At 38.2% G+C, this 12454-nt stretch overlaps 1 non-coding gene across 1 annotated transcript; it reads right to left on the bottom strand.

Annotated features, from left to right (window-relative positions):
• Positions 1-8530: 8530 nt before the first annotated feature.
• Positions 8531-8637, bottom strand: LOC133289077 (small nucleolar RNA R71). The gene has a single exon (XR_009748444.1). It is a non-coding gene; the product is annotated as a small nucleolar RNA R71 (small nucleolar RNA).
• Between the last annotated feature and the right edge of the window lie 3817 nt (positions 8638-12454).

Here is a 12454-nt window from a genome sequence, read left to right as displayed (position 1 = left end):
CAAGCAAAGCTGCCAGACCAACCCAAAACAGCTCTAAACATCCCTCACTCCACAAATTACTGCAGAAAATAAACTCAACAAATTGCTCTCAAATTTTTATACCATTAACTATACACCTCAATCTTCAATTTTATATATCATACAACTAATTTGACAAGAAACGAAGCAGAAATAAATTTACCAAAACCGGTCCAGAACTGCCACATGTGCAGTGAGCAAATGGGCAGTCTACACTCTTTGCCTCCTACAGGATGACACTCAACCCATAATTTTACCAATTTTTACCTCAAGATAGAGGACATATCAGCCTTACAAATGGCATATGGAAGGTCCCTATCGGACCTCTGTAGAGAGAGATATGCTCTCCCGAAGTTCACCTAAATTTTGCCAATTTACAAAAAATTCGCCAGAGTTTCCTTTGTTTTTACAAAAATCCCCAAATTTGCTAATGTGATCTAGGACCTCAAATGTACCTAATAATAAATGGGTGGCACACACAAGGACCAACAATGCCTTGGGGCACTTACAACCTAACTCAGTTTATAGTTATTACACAATTCATATCATATTGCTCACTTTATTCATCCTTGACTTGTTTTAATCACCAATGTCCATTTACATGCATTTTCTAAGCATACATATAATCATAATCCTAAAATAGGCCTAAAGCCCTTCCATCATATTACATCAAGTATCCATGTACAATTACAACATCTCAATTACATATTACAACTTGCAAATTCATAACTTTAAATTACAATTTGAAACATAAAACTTAAAATGACATGAACAAATATGACTATGAATCTCTTTCTACGTACATATGGAATGTTCATGCCCTAAGTCTACCCTAGGCCCAATGGCCATCAAAATGCAAAATATAAAATGTCCTCCAACACTCATCCTATGAGCCTCTTGCCCACCGCTCCTGTGCCACTGCTACCTCCTGAAATAAAGCCCCCAAGACGGGGTGAGATATACGAATATATCTCAGTAACCCAGAGGTTCTGGAGAAAACTCCGCCCAATGGCTCACTTCGATGTATATAAATAATATACAATAACATCTTTAAAAACGGGATATAGCAAGGGTTTTAGAGAAACTGGGGAATATATGAATACAAAATACGACGAAGCTGGAATGACAACTACCAATACCACCCAACGCCCTGCCTAATGGCTCGACATGTAAGCCTACAGGTCTCATCCAAGGCGTGTTCCAAGAACATCTAACCAAGGTACCCCTCCCATCCGCATACACCCGAGACTTCCTAGTGTGCTTCTATCCGGATCACACACTACGACCCTGGGTCAACTGGAACTCCCTCTGGAGACCTATCCAGTGGAAGTTCAAAACGCCCGAAGGCAAAACTGTCTACTGGCCAGAGACTCGGTACATCCAGTGTACCACTAACATACATAATAAATGCATGAACATATTATTCTACATTACTTACATACACTTCCTACCATCACCCTCAGCGGGCATGGTGGATCACACAAGGGGATCAAGCCCCAGTACCAAGAGGTTACCTTAATAAGCCTCTTCACTTAGCTCCACAGCAGTATACTCTCTGAGCTCGTTACTCAACAGAATGCCTACACAGAGGACATTTCCAATTACTCAAAACTCACACGAACACATGCCGGTTACCAATTATACAAGCATGATTCAATCACTTACCTCAATCTCACTTGGTCCAAGACCAAGGGCAATCCACCGACTCACAGTTTGGGGTTCAATTCGACGTACGGCAACCGACAACATCCATGTACGACTCTTCAGTACACGGTAATTCCATCAGAATACGAAAAATGCCAAAACCTCCCTTACACCCTTGTAGGTTCGGCCATACAAGTGCAAATTTGCATTTTATTTTTCTAAATTTTCTTTCTCATTTTATTAGGCATCCTAAGGTTGCCGAAAGGCCATATCAAGTGCCGTTTTTCGTTTTACGTCTTTTAAACGTCGTTTTGCTTAATATTTAGTTCTATGTCCAAATACACACTAAACACTACCAAGTATTTTTCTATTGGTTTTCCAACCTTTCAACCACCACACAACCTATCTAAATACCATTTAACACATGATTCATCATCCAAGGAATACCAACAACATCAAATCTCAAAAATTCCCTAAATGGCCGAATTGTCACCTATGCAATTCCAAGGGATTTTCACTCAATTTTAACCACTCTACACCTCATACAATCCCATTATATCAACATACAATCATACAACAACTCACTAATCCAATCCTAACACATTTTCAAAACTCAGAGTCATGACACCCTAAAAGTTTCTAAGTTAAAATTTCACAATTTTCATCAATAATTTTCATGGCATTTCTAGCTCTAACACATCATTCTAAGACATTTTCATCTAATACACATTTTTCATTTGAGCTCCCTAACATCACAAATCAACAAAACAAAGTCTAGGGTTCATAAATATGATCTACCAAATTAACCATAGAAATGATGTAGAAACATACTCACAATCAAGGCCTAAGACTCCTCCAAGACGTATCCAAGCAATGGAAGGCCAAATGACTCCATGAACATCAATTTTCCTCAAATTTTCGTAGCAAAGGGTAGCACTTTTCTCCCAATCTATTGGTTTTCAAGGCCTAATACTAGTATGGTTGGATTGGGATGATGGTTTACATGAAATTTAGTGACAAACTTTGTGGATTTTGGTGAGGTATTGTGTGAGAAATCAAAGCTTGAAGCTTGCTCCTATTCTCCTCCATGGCCGCGGGTTTGTGCTGGAAAAAGGGAAGGGAAGTGGATGATGAATAGTGAATCTTAGGTGGCTTAAGTGGACTTAAGTGGGTGGGGCCCACCGCCACCTCACGCGTTTCAACCCCGTTTGAATTTCCCTCTGATTCCACTAAACGTCCATAAATTTAAGACCTATTTAGAAACTCTAATTTTTAACATTAAACATTGTCCTTTAATTATACTTGATCAGATGAATCCGGAGTTTTTCTGTCGTTCGGAGAAAATGCTGTTTTAAGTTGTTGCGCGCGTCGTTGGCACGCTTCCCCAAACTAACTTACTTCCATCAAATTTTCTCAAAAATCGTATTTCCTAGTTCTATAGATAATTTATAACTCATATTTAAAAACTAGAGCTCAAAACTCAATCGGCACGTTTTACGGTGCAATCGTACCGCGGTATTTTTACCCGGTAAAAATACTATTCACTGATTTTTCTGAAACATGCATATCCACTCAATTTTTTGTTCTGAATCCATTTCCAGTGTTCTTTATATCATCTGACACCTTCTACTAAATTTATCTTCCTAGGGTTGTGTGCGTGGCTAATTTACCGTTTTGCCCTTTCTTTGTATTTTGGCCTTATATTCAGGATTCTCACTAATCCTTCTCTTTAATTCTCATTTAATAATTTAATATCTAAACTTAGGAATGCGAGGTGTTATAGTAACAAAATCAGTTTTCCTTTCTTCTAAGTAAGTGACCTTGGTATGAACAAATTGTTGATAGGAGGAAATAATCTCCACCTTCACCTTTCGATCATCCCACGAGATCCAAATACCACCTTTAAAGCCCCTAGCTTCCACCATGAAAAAACCAGAAAAGTCCAGTTGCTTAATGATGTTATTGCCCATTACACCACTCATTTTCATCTCAACCAGAGCCAACACACTAATATGGAATCTAAATTTTAGATCTTTGATCAGAGTTGGGAATCTTTTTTTCCCCACTCCTCTACAGTTCCAAGAACATATAAACATTAAAATATAAACAAAAATGGAGCCAACAACCCAACAACCATTACTTTAGGTTGGAGTATGAACGAACTCCCCCTAAAGTATCCAAGGCTTTTATCAAAAGCCAAACCATCCTGCCCTAGATTGAAATTCCTTATAAGCTCTAGAGATTCTTCTCTCTTCTTACTTGTAGTACTAGGGTTATTTATACCTGAATTGTCAGCAATTGGGGACATGGTCTCCTTTCCTCTGATCTTTTTCTTCTTCTTTTTCTCCATATTGTATGGTCCTCCTATGACAGAGTTGGGGGACTGATTCTCTCTACCTGGGCGTTGAGAGTCTGGTTTTGCTGTTGAAGTACTTCTTTGGCCCAAGGCACCTGTTTTGGCCTTATCTTCCTTTCTTGGTGTTTTACATTGAACTGCTTCATCCGAGTTCAAACTAGGTGAGCTTGTGTCCCTCTTGCTTCCCTCTTTGGCCTTAACTGCTTATGTTGTTTCTCCCATTTTAACCTCCTTCTCAGCTAAACTTCTCTCACCATCAGGATTCAACTTGTCCTTACTTGGTTGCTCTACTTCCATAGAAGTAACAACTATTGAAGGGGACTTTTGCTCAATATTCACCGGTTTGGGGGAAATTATCTTCCCCTTCTAGGGTACCCCTCATCCTCCTCCATTAGTATTTGTTCTCTGGGTCGATTTCAAGCTCCTCTTTTTGGGTTTCCTCTGGACTACCATCCAGTTCCCAAAGGCTTCCTCTTCTTTTTGCAACTGATCTGATGACCCTGTCTTTGTTTCCTTCGGCATCCCTTGATTATGCGTTTCCCCTTTCTCTGTACAAGTTGAAGGCACACCAACCATACACTGGTCTTTTCAGTGGCCATATAAAACACACTTGAAGTAGATAAGGTGGAGCCCCTCGTACCTCACATGAAAAGTTCTGTCCTCTATTTTAAATTTTGACAAGATACTCTTTCTGAGGTCAATCTCAACACAGATTTGCGCAAATCTTACCCTCTCTGTGATATTTATCTCACCAGAGTCATTTCTCTTTAGGGAGTTCCTGTCCACCGTCAAAGTCCTCCCAAAAATATTCACTAACCTCTACAAATGGTGAGCAGAGTAGAGTTCTATGGGAAGTTTGGGGATTCTGATCCAGACCGCTAGTTTTTTAAAATCCTCACCATAAGGATCGAAAAGGGGTCTCCACCTTTGCACAACTACATAGTGGTTTGTGACAATCCATTACCCTTCTTTTAGCACATGTCTGCAGTATTTTTCTTCCTGAAATCTCAACAGTAGGTACTCATTGTCAAAGTCAATGAGTTCGTAGCTTCCCATGAAATTCCACAATCTCTGAAGTCTTTCCATTAAGAACCTAGTAGCAATTCATTTCCCCTTAAGCTTGATAATCAGAGCTTTCTTCCATTGCATGCAGTCTTTTTTATGTTGGGCCTTTGAGAAACAGTAGGTGGGGCAAAGAGGATCTTCCGTTTCATCAACACCAAGCATCTCTGATTTATCTTCTTCCTCTTCTTCTCTTTGAAGTTGGGTTTTCCAATCTTCCTCCTCACTTTCCGAGATTCCCCCTTCGCCATTCATCCTAAGAAGCTTATCCTTATAAGACACAGATTTCTTTCGAAGTCCATTTGCCAGAGCTGGAGACTTTTCTCCAATGGTCGAATCTGTGGATGATGAAGGGTGATAAATCCCCAAAACATTCTCTGGCATCTCCTCATCCATATTCGAGTCCTCCATTGCATCTCCTTTCGGTTTCTTTCCACTCCAACCAGCTGCGTCCTCCTTTGTTGTTCCCCTCTCCTTCGTTCCTTTTGCACTGTCCTCCTCCATGCAATCCTGCTTCATCTCCGTTTCAGACATTAACCTTTCCTCTCTGCCACTAAGCCCACTGGAACCCTAGCAGATAGAAAAAAGTTGCGCGCGTGGTGCTACGCTCTTCATTTTCTTTATGTTACAATGATTTCAGGAAATAAGTTCTTTGCTCGAGTTTTATCCACAGTATAAAAAATGCTTTATGGGTCTTCTTTTATGAAATCCTTAATCATCTATTTATAATTATTTTAGTCCATTATCTTGCGGATTTCATAACTAATCAAGGATTTTTTTTATACCAACCATAATTATTTATTTGAGGTGAGTTGACCACCAATATTTTCACAAGCTTTAACTTTTTAAGTCGACTATATTAATTGATCTCGTGTCGGTCTTAGGGCATGTTTAGTGTATAGGATATGATACGTTCTGATAGTATAAGGCCTGATTGTATAAAGTCTGATTAAATTTTAATATTATCCAGCGTTTGACATAATATTGTATAAGATAATGTGTTGTATAAGATAATACTATCCAGTGTTTGGTAATATACTGTATAATACTAGATAGAATAAAAATAAATATTTTTGACAAAAATACCTTTTAATAAAAAATTTATACAAATTTTCCAAATATCATGAGATACAAAAAATATATTAATAATTTGTTTTGTAATGTATAAAATTTTAGAAATAAAAAAAATTGAATGTTATCTTATCATAAACAATTTTATCTCCTCCGAACACATATTTGTTTCCCTCTCTCTTTTCCTCATAGACCCACAAAAAATATTAATCCACAAATGATAAACCTTTAGTTTATCTTATTTTATAGACTAAATTAATATAAAATATCAAGTTAAATAAGTCAAAAACTAGGGTTTAATATAATAATCATGAACATTATTTGAATTTTTGTTTAATGGAATCATCTTTGCTATTTTTTAGGGATTTGTTGAATAAAGGAGTCAAAGATGAAGATTGGATAAATAGAGATCACAACTAGAAAAGATGAGATCAAGAGATGATAGAAGAAGATCAAAAACAATAAGATTGAAGATCTTATCAAGTTGTTAGAAGTAGGAGCTTAAGCCCCCATTTAGAAGCTTAAGCTCCCTAAAAACGCAAATAGCTACTGCCTCTGGGCGCTTAAGCCCCCAACTCAGGGCTTAAGCGCGCCACAAGAAGAAAAAGTTGTCGCGAGGAGCGCGCTTAAGCGCCTTTCAGAGAGCTTCAGCGCGCAACGCGAGTCAAAAATCACTGTCCTAGGGAGCTTAAGCGCGCTACAACAGGCTTAAGCGCCCCGACAGATCCAACTTAGGCCCATTCGAGTTTTCTACTAGGATACGAACTCTTGGCCAATAAAAGGGCCATTGGGGAACAGTAATACATAACTTTTACATTGCTAAACAACTCTTGGGTGCTCGGAGGCTGAAGGAACGCGGAGGACATCAGATTCATGTTCGTGAGCGGCGGAGACGGATCAACGTCAAGTGTTCACTGGAGATATTGAAGATCCACCAATCACTTATGGAGTTTGGGGGAGATTTTCTATTTTCTTTTGTTCTTGATTTTGCCATGTCCGGCTAGTTCTTTAAGTAGTTAGGGTTAGATGGATTTTAGTCGATTTATTATACTTTGAACAATTCGTACGTTAATTTTCCTTTTTATCATGAATGAAGTTATCTGTTTTTAATGCTTTATATACGCTTGAATCTTATATAATGATCATCGGTAAATGCATGACAATAGGGATGTTGGTGTGTGATCCATATCTGATAACTTCATCGTAAACGCTATGATTCTAGGGATAGACATAGAATTTGCGTAACCTTAAGATTCTTGAACTTAATGCTTGCATTCTTGGGGAATAACCGGGGAACTAGGGTTCTTTCAAGTTTGTAAAGGTTTTAGGGTAACAAGGGATTGAGCCCTAATAACACGCGAAAGAATTGGTTAGATTGATATTAAGGACGGTTAACGTAAAGAAGGACTTCGAATCATAATAAGGAGATTAAATGAAATCGAACCCCTAGCTACGTTCTTTTACATTCTTAAATAACATATTTAATTTCACGTTTTTAATTCTTGCGAGTAGTTAGCTTTGATATTTAATAACTTCAATTTTACAATCCAAATCCTGTTTCCGAATACAACTTTGATTGTCCAACTTAAGTTGCGATAGTGAATTGGTGCTTGAACCGTAATCCTCGTGGGAACGATCTCTTACTTAATCATATATTACTTGTACGATCGGTGCACTTGCCGTGAGTAGAACAAGTTTTTTGCGCCGTTGCCGGGGATTACTATTTCAACATTAATAGTAGCTATTAATTCTTTAGATTGGACCTTATTTTCTGTTATTTAATTTTCTATTATTTAAATTCAGTTTTATTTTCTTATTTTATATAATCTATTTTTCTAGTTTATGCGAGGTACCGTTGGCACCGATTCCTTGCAATTTGACCCGGAGATAGAGAAAACAGCAAAAATAAATAGAAAACTTGCTAAAGAAAGAAGACAACAAGAGAAAGAAGCTTCAAGCTCAACAGAACCAAGAGAAGAAGCAATGGGAGACAACAATGTACCTCCACCACCTCCGAGAACGTTGGGAGATTACATGACTCCTGCTCGAGTTCCACAGACGGCGAGTATTGTTAGACCAAACATGGATGCTAACAACTTTGAACTCAAGCCGGCACTTTTACAATTAATTCAGAAAGACCAATTTGCCAGAGGAAGCACGGAAGACCCTTACATCCATCTGGAAAACTTCTTGCTATATTGTGATACCTTGAAGATGAATGGGGTGTCTCGGGATGCTATTTTGCTCAGATTGTTCCCCTGTTCACTTAAAGACGAAGCAAGAGGATGGTTGCAATCGTTACCTCAAGGAAGCATCACCCACTGGGACGACTTGGCAAACAAGTTTTTGGACAAATTTTTCTCATCTTCGAAAATGGCAAAGCTCAAGGCGGATATCACTTCTTTTGAACAAAAAGGAAGTGAATCTCTATATGAAGCATGGGAAAGATTCAAAGGACTACTTAGGAAGTGTCCCCAACATGGCATTGAAGCTTGGGAGCAAGCGAGAACCTTCTTTCAAGGGATGACGCCGAACACAAGAACATTGGTGAATGCTGCATCAGGAGGGTCCTTAAAAACAAAAACTCCAGAGGAAGCCTTGGAATTACTAGAGTCTCTAGCCTCTCAGGAGTATGATAATGCTCCAGTACCACAGAGAAGAGCGGGGATTATGAAGCTTGATGGCTATGATGCCATCTTAGCTCAGAATGAACAGATTTTACAAATTAACAAGAAACAACAAGAACAACTAGATGCTCTCACAAAGAAATTTACCAGTTCTCAAGTCTCTTCTGTTAATAATATTCAAATAACTTGTGGTATTTGTGCGGGTGCTCATGCTACTGAAGACTGCAAGGCACCCGAAACTGCAGATGTTAATGGAATTTGGCATGATCAGAAAGTTCCATATAACCCAGGGAGGAACCAATACGGCAATAACCAGAATCAAGGGTGGAGAAATAAAAATCAACATCCAGGATTCAGTTATAGCTCGAATCATCAGCTAAATCCTCCTATGCTAGCACCACAACAACCTCCACAACAATCAGAGTGGGAGAAGGCCTTTGCACAACTATCCAAAACCACATCAGATTATGTTCAAAGTACCAATGCATTCAGGGAAGACACTTCATCCTTTATGCAAGAAACCAGGGCCTCATTCAGGAATCAAGATGTGAGTACAGACAGTTACTCAATAAAGTTGAGTATGGACCTGCTAGAAGTGACCCAGCGTCTGATACTTGGGACCCTATAGAAGAAGCTGCACTTATTTTGGATACCATTTCCCTTCCAGGAGAAAACTGGGAGATGATGAAAAACAACATTCGTCCAAAATTGTTGCATCTTAACCAGCTCAAGCCAGTGGCCAAAGTATGGTTCCAGTTCATCATTAATAACATCTTGCCCACCACCCACACATCTGAGGTGCAGGTAAAGAGAGCAGCACTTATACACACCATCATGACTGGGGGCACAGTTGATCTTCCGACAATCTTAGCAGATGGTATCTACGACTTTGCACACCAGACATCTGCAAAAGCTGCCATTGCACACAGCTCTCTCATCCAGACCCTGTGTCATCGGGTCGGAGTAGAGATACCCACTGAGCCCAGGCTAGTGGAAGTGTGCCCCCTATTAATGCTGCTCTCATCCGAACAACCATGGGTGTCCCATCTACTCCCCCATCATCTCCAGCACCTCCAGTACCACCAGCAGCACCATCCCGACGGGCACGACAACCAGATATCCCTGCTATATGGGAGGCAGTGCAGTCACTGCAGCGTCAGCAGTGATCTATGCAAAGGAGAGCTAGATACTCTCAGAGCAGACAGATGGCTTTTCAGGATTATATGAGTGCACAGATGGTCGAGCTATGTCGCCAGCAGGACAGACAGGCATCACCATTCGCATATCCAGCATATGCTGGATCCGATGAGGAGGCCCCAGGCCCGACCACTGCTGATGATGCCACTGCTGCTGACACTGAGACGGCTGCTGCTGAGGATGATACAGTCTGTATTGATGATGCCACTGCTGTTGAGGATGATACAGTCCGCATTGATGATGCCACTGCTGCTGAGGCCGACCAGGAGGATGCAGGAGATGACGACACACCCACCACTGATATGGAGGAGGACTGATCCTCATATCAGTTTATCTGTTTTCAGACTTTTATTTTTTTATTATTTTGCTGTTTTTACTATTAGTCTAGTGCATGTTGATATGGAGGTATATTGAGACTGACCTGACATGACTGATATTTTTTGGATATATGACATGCTGACGTAGTTTCTTTATCTGTGACAAGTGTGCAGAGTACAATATCATTTTTTTCTGATATCTTGCTTAGGATTCTTTTTAGATTTAAATTTATTGCTGAGGACAGCAAGATTTAAATCTGGGAATGAATACCAACGCAATTTATCAGACCATAAACTTCACATGGTCAGAAGGAGAAACTCATGATTACACGGAGTACACAGAAATATCCAAATTACAAATGCAGTGTTTCAGGGGAGTTTCTTAATATTATTTTCATATTATAGTTCATTATTTTTATATTATTTAGTATTATTTTATTTTAGAATTATTTTGATTTAGTATTAGTTTATTTTAAGGTCTTCATATATATTAGTTAGTTTAATATTTAAGTTTTTTAAATTATTTTTAAGACCCCTTCCATCTTAGTCAATAAATAATTAGTGGATCTTAAGAGGTTTTCCATTGTGCTTGGTATGGATGCATAATGAATAATTACATGAAATTGGTTGATAGTTGATATCAAGAGTATAATGATGTAAATAAATTTTATTTTCGTACATAAATGAGCGTCAGTCAAGCATGCTTCATAGTTCACTGGAATAAGAGAAGAATAACTAGAGTAATCAAAGAGAGAGTGGAAATAAGTCTCACATCCTTAGCCGTAAGCTTTTGAGCCTAAACAGAATTTTTTTTGTGGTGTGAACTTTACTGTTGAATCACTCTAGAACTTGTTTTGTTTCTCTTTGAAATGGTCTGTAGTATACAATTGTTGAAATGATAGAGGCAGTTCTTTTTAAAAGCTAGATAGCCAAATAGCCACCCTGAAGGTTTATTCTTAGATTAAGCCCTTTTGAGCCGAGGCCTGTTTGTTCATTGACAGTACATTATGAATAGCCATTCCATACACATCCTCACCTGAACTGATTAATTTTCAAAATTAAATGAGGAACTGGATAGGATTGAAACAAAAAGAGAAAATCAAACTCTAAGTGTATGGGAGAAAAAGGTGAAAAGAGGGAAATTGCCACAAAGTGGTGGAAAAAGGAAATGAAAAGAAAAAGGTTGAACTGTTTATCTGTACAAAAACAGGAAAACAAAAACAAAAGGAAGAAGGAAAAGAAATAAAAGACTTATATTATATGAATAAGTGGAAGAAGAAAAGAGGAGGAAAATAAGAGAAATCTGTTTACTATATGTTGAACAGTTAAACTAGTTCCTCTTTGAAGTTGAATTTTGATCAGTTATCTTAAGCCACTTACCCAGATGATTCCTTCCCTTTTACCTAAAGCCACGTTACAACCTTAACAAAGACCTCTTGATTGACTTTGTATAGTAGTAAGACTGTGGAGAGTGAGAATATAAACAAGCTTATGGTAGTGTTAATTCAGTAAAGTAAGAGTGAAACACATACCCTTAAACACTGAGTATGAGTGAATAAATAAAAATCCAGTGAGAGGGTGTTGTGGGAATTAAATTGTACTACTCTTTCTTTTGAGAACGCATGTTATGATTTTATGACTGGTGAATTATGGTTGTTTGCTTGAAATTGATGTGTCATTGATTTTTAATAAGTCTGAATACTTTGATATCTCATTATTGATCAGTTTTCTGCCTGATATTCATTAAGCATGACTAGCCGTCTTCAAACTTTCCCATAGTTTTATTCTAATTAATTGCTGAGGACAGCAATGTTCAAATCTGGGAATTGTTTGATAAACCTTTAGTTTATCTTATTTTATAGACTAAATTAATATAAAATATCAAGTTAAATAAGTCAAAAACTAGGGTTTAATATAATAATCATGAACATTATCTGAATTTTTGTTTAATGGAATCATCTTTGCTATTTTTTAGGGATTTGTTGACAAAAGGAGTCAAAGATGAAGATTGGATAAATAGAGATCACAACTAGAAAAGATAAGATCAAGAGATGATAGAAGAAGATCAAAAACAATAAGATTGAGGATCTTATCAAGTTGTTAGAAGTGGGAGCTTAAGCCCCCATTCAGAAGCTTAAGCTCCCTAAAAACGCAAATAGCTA

Source organism: Gastrolobium bilobum, unplaced genomic scaffold (genome assembly GCF_033153095.1).
Source record: "Gastrolobium bilobum isolate Gb01-03AN ecotype WA unplaced genomic scaffold, APGP_CSIRO_Gbil_v1 utg7396, whole genome shotgun sequence".
NCBI lineage: Eukaryota > Viridiplantae > Streptophyta > Magnoliopsida > Fabales > Fabaceae > Gastrolobium > Gastrolobium bilobum.
This window is presented reverse-complemented; position numbering and strand designations above follow the sequence as displayed.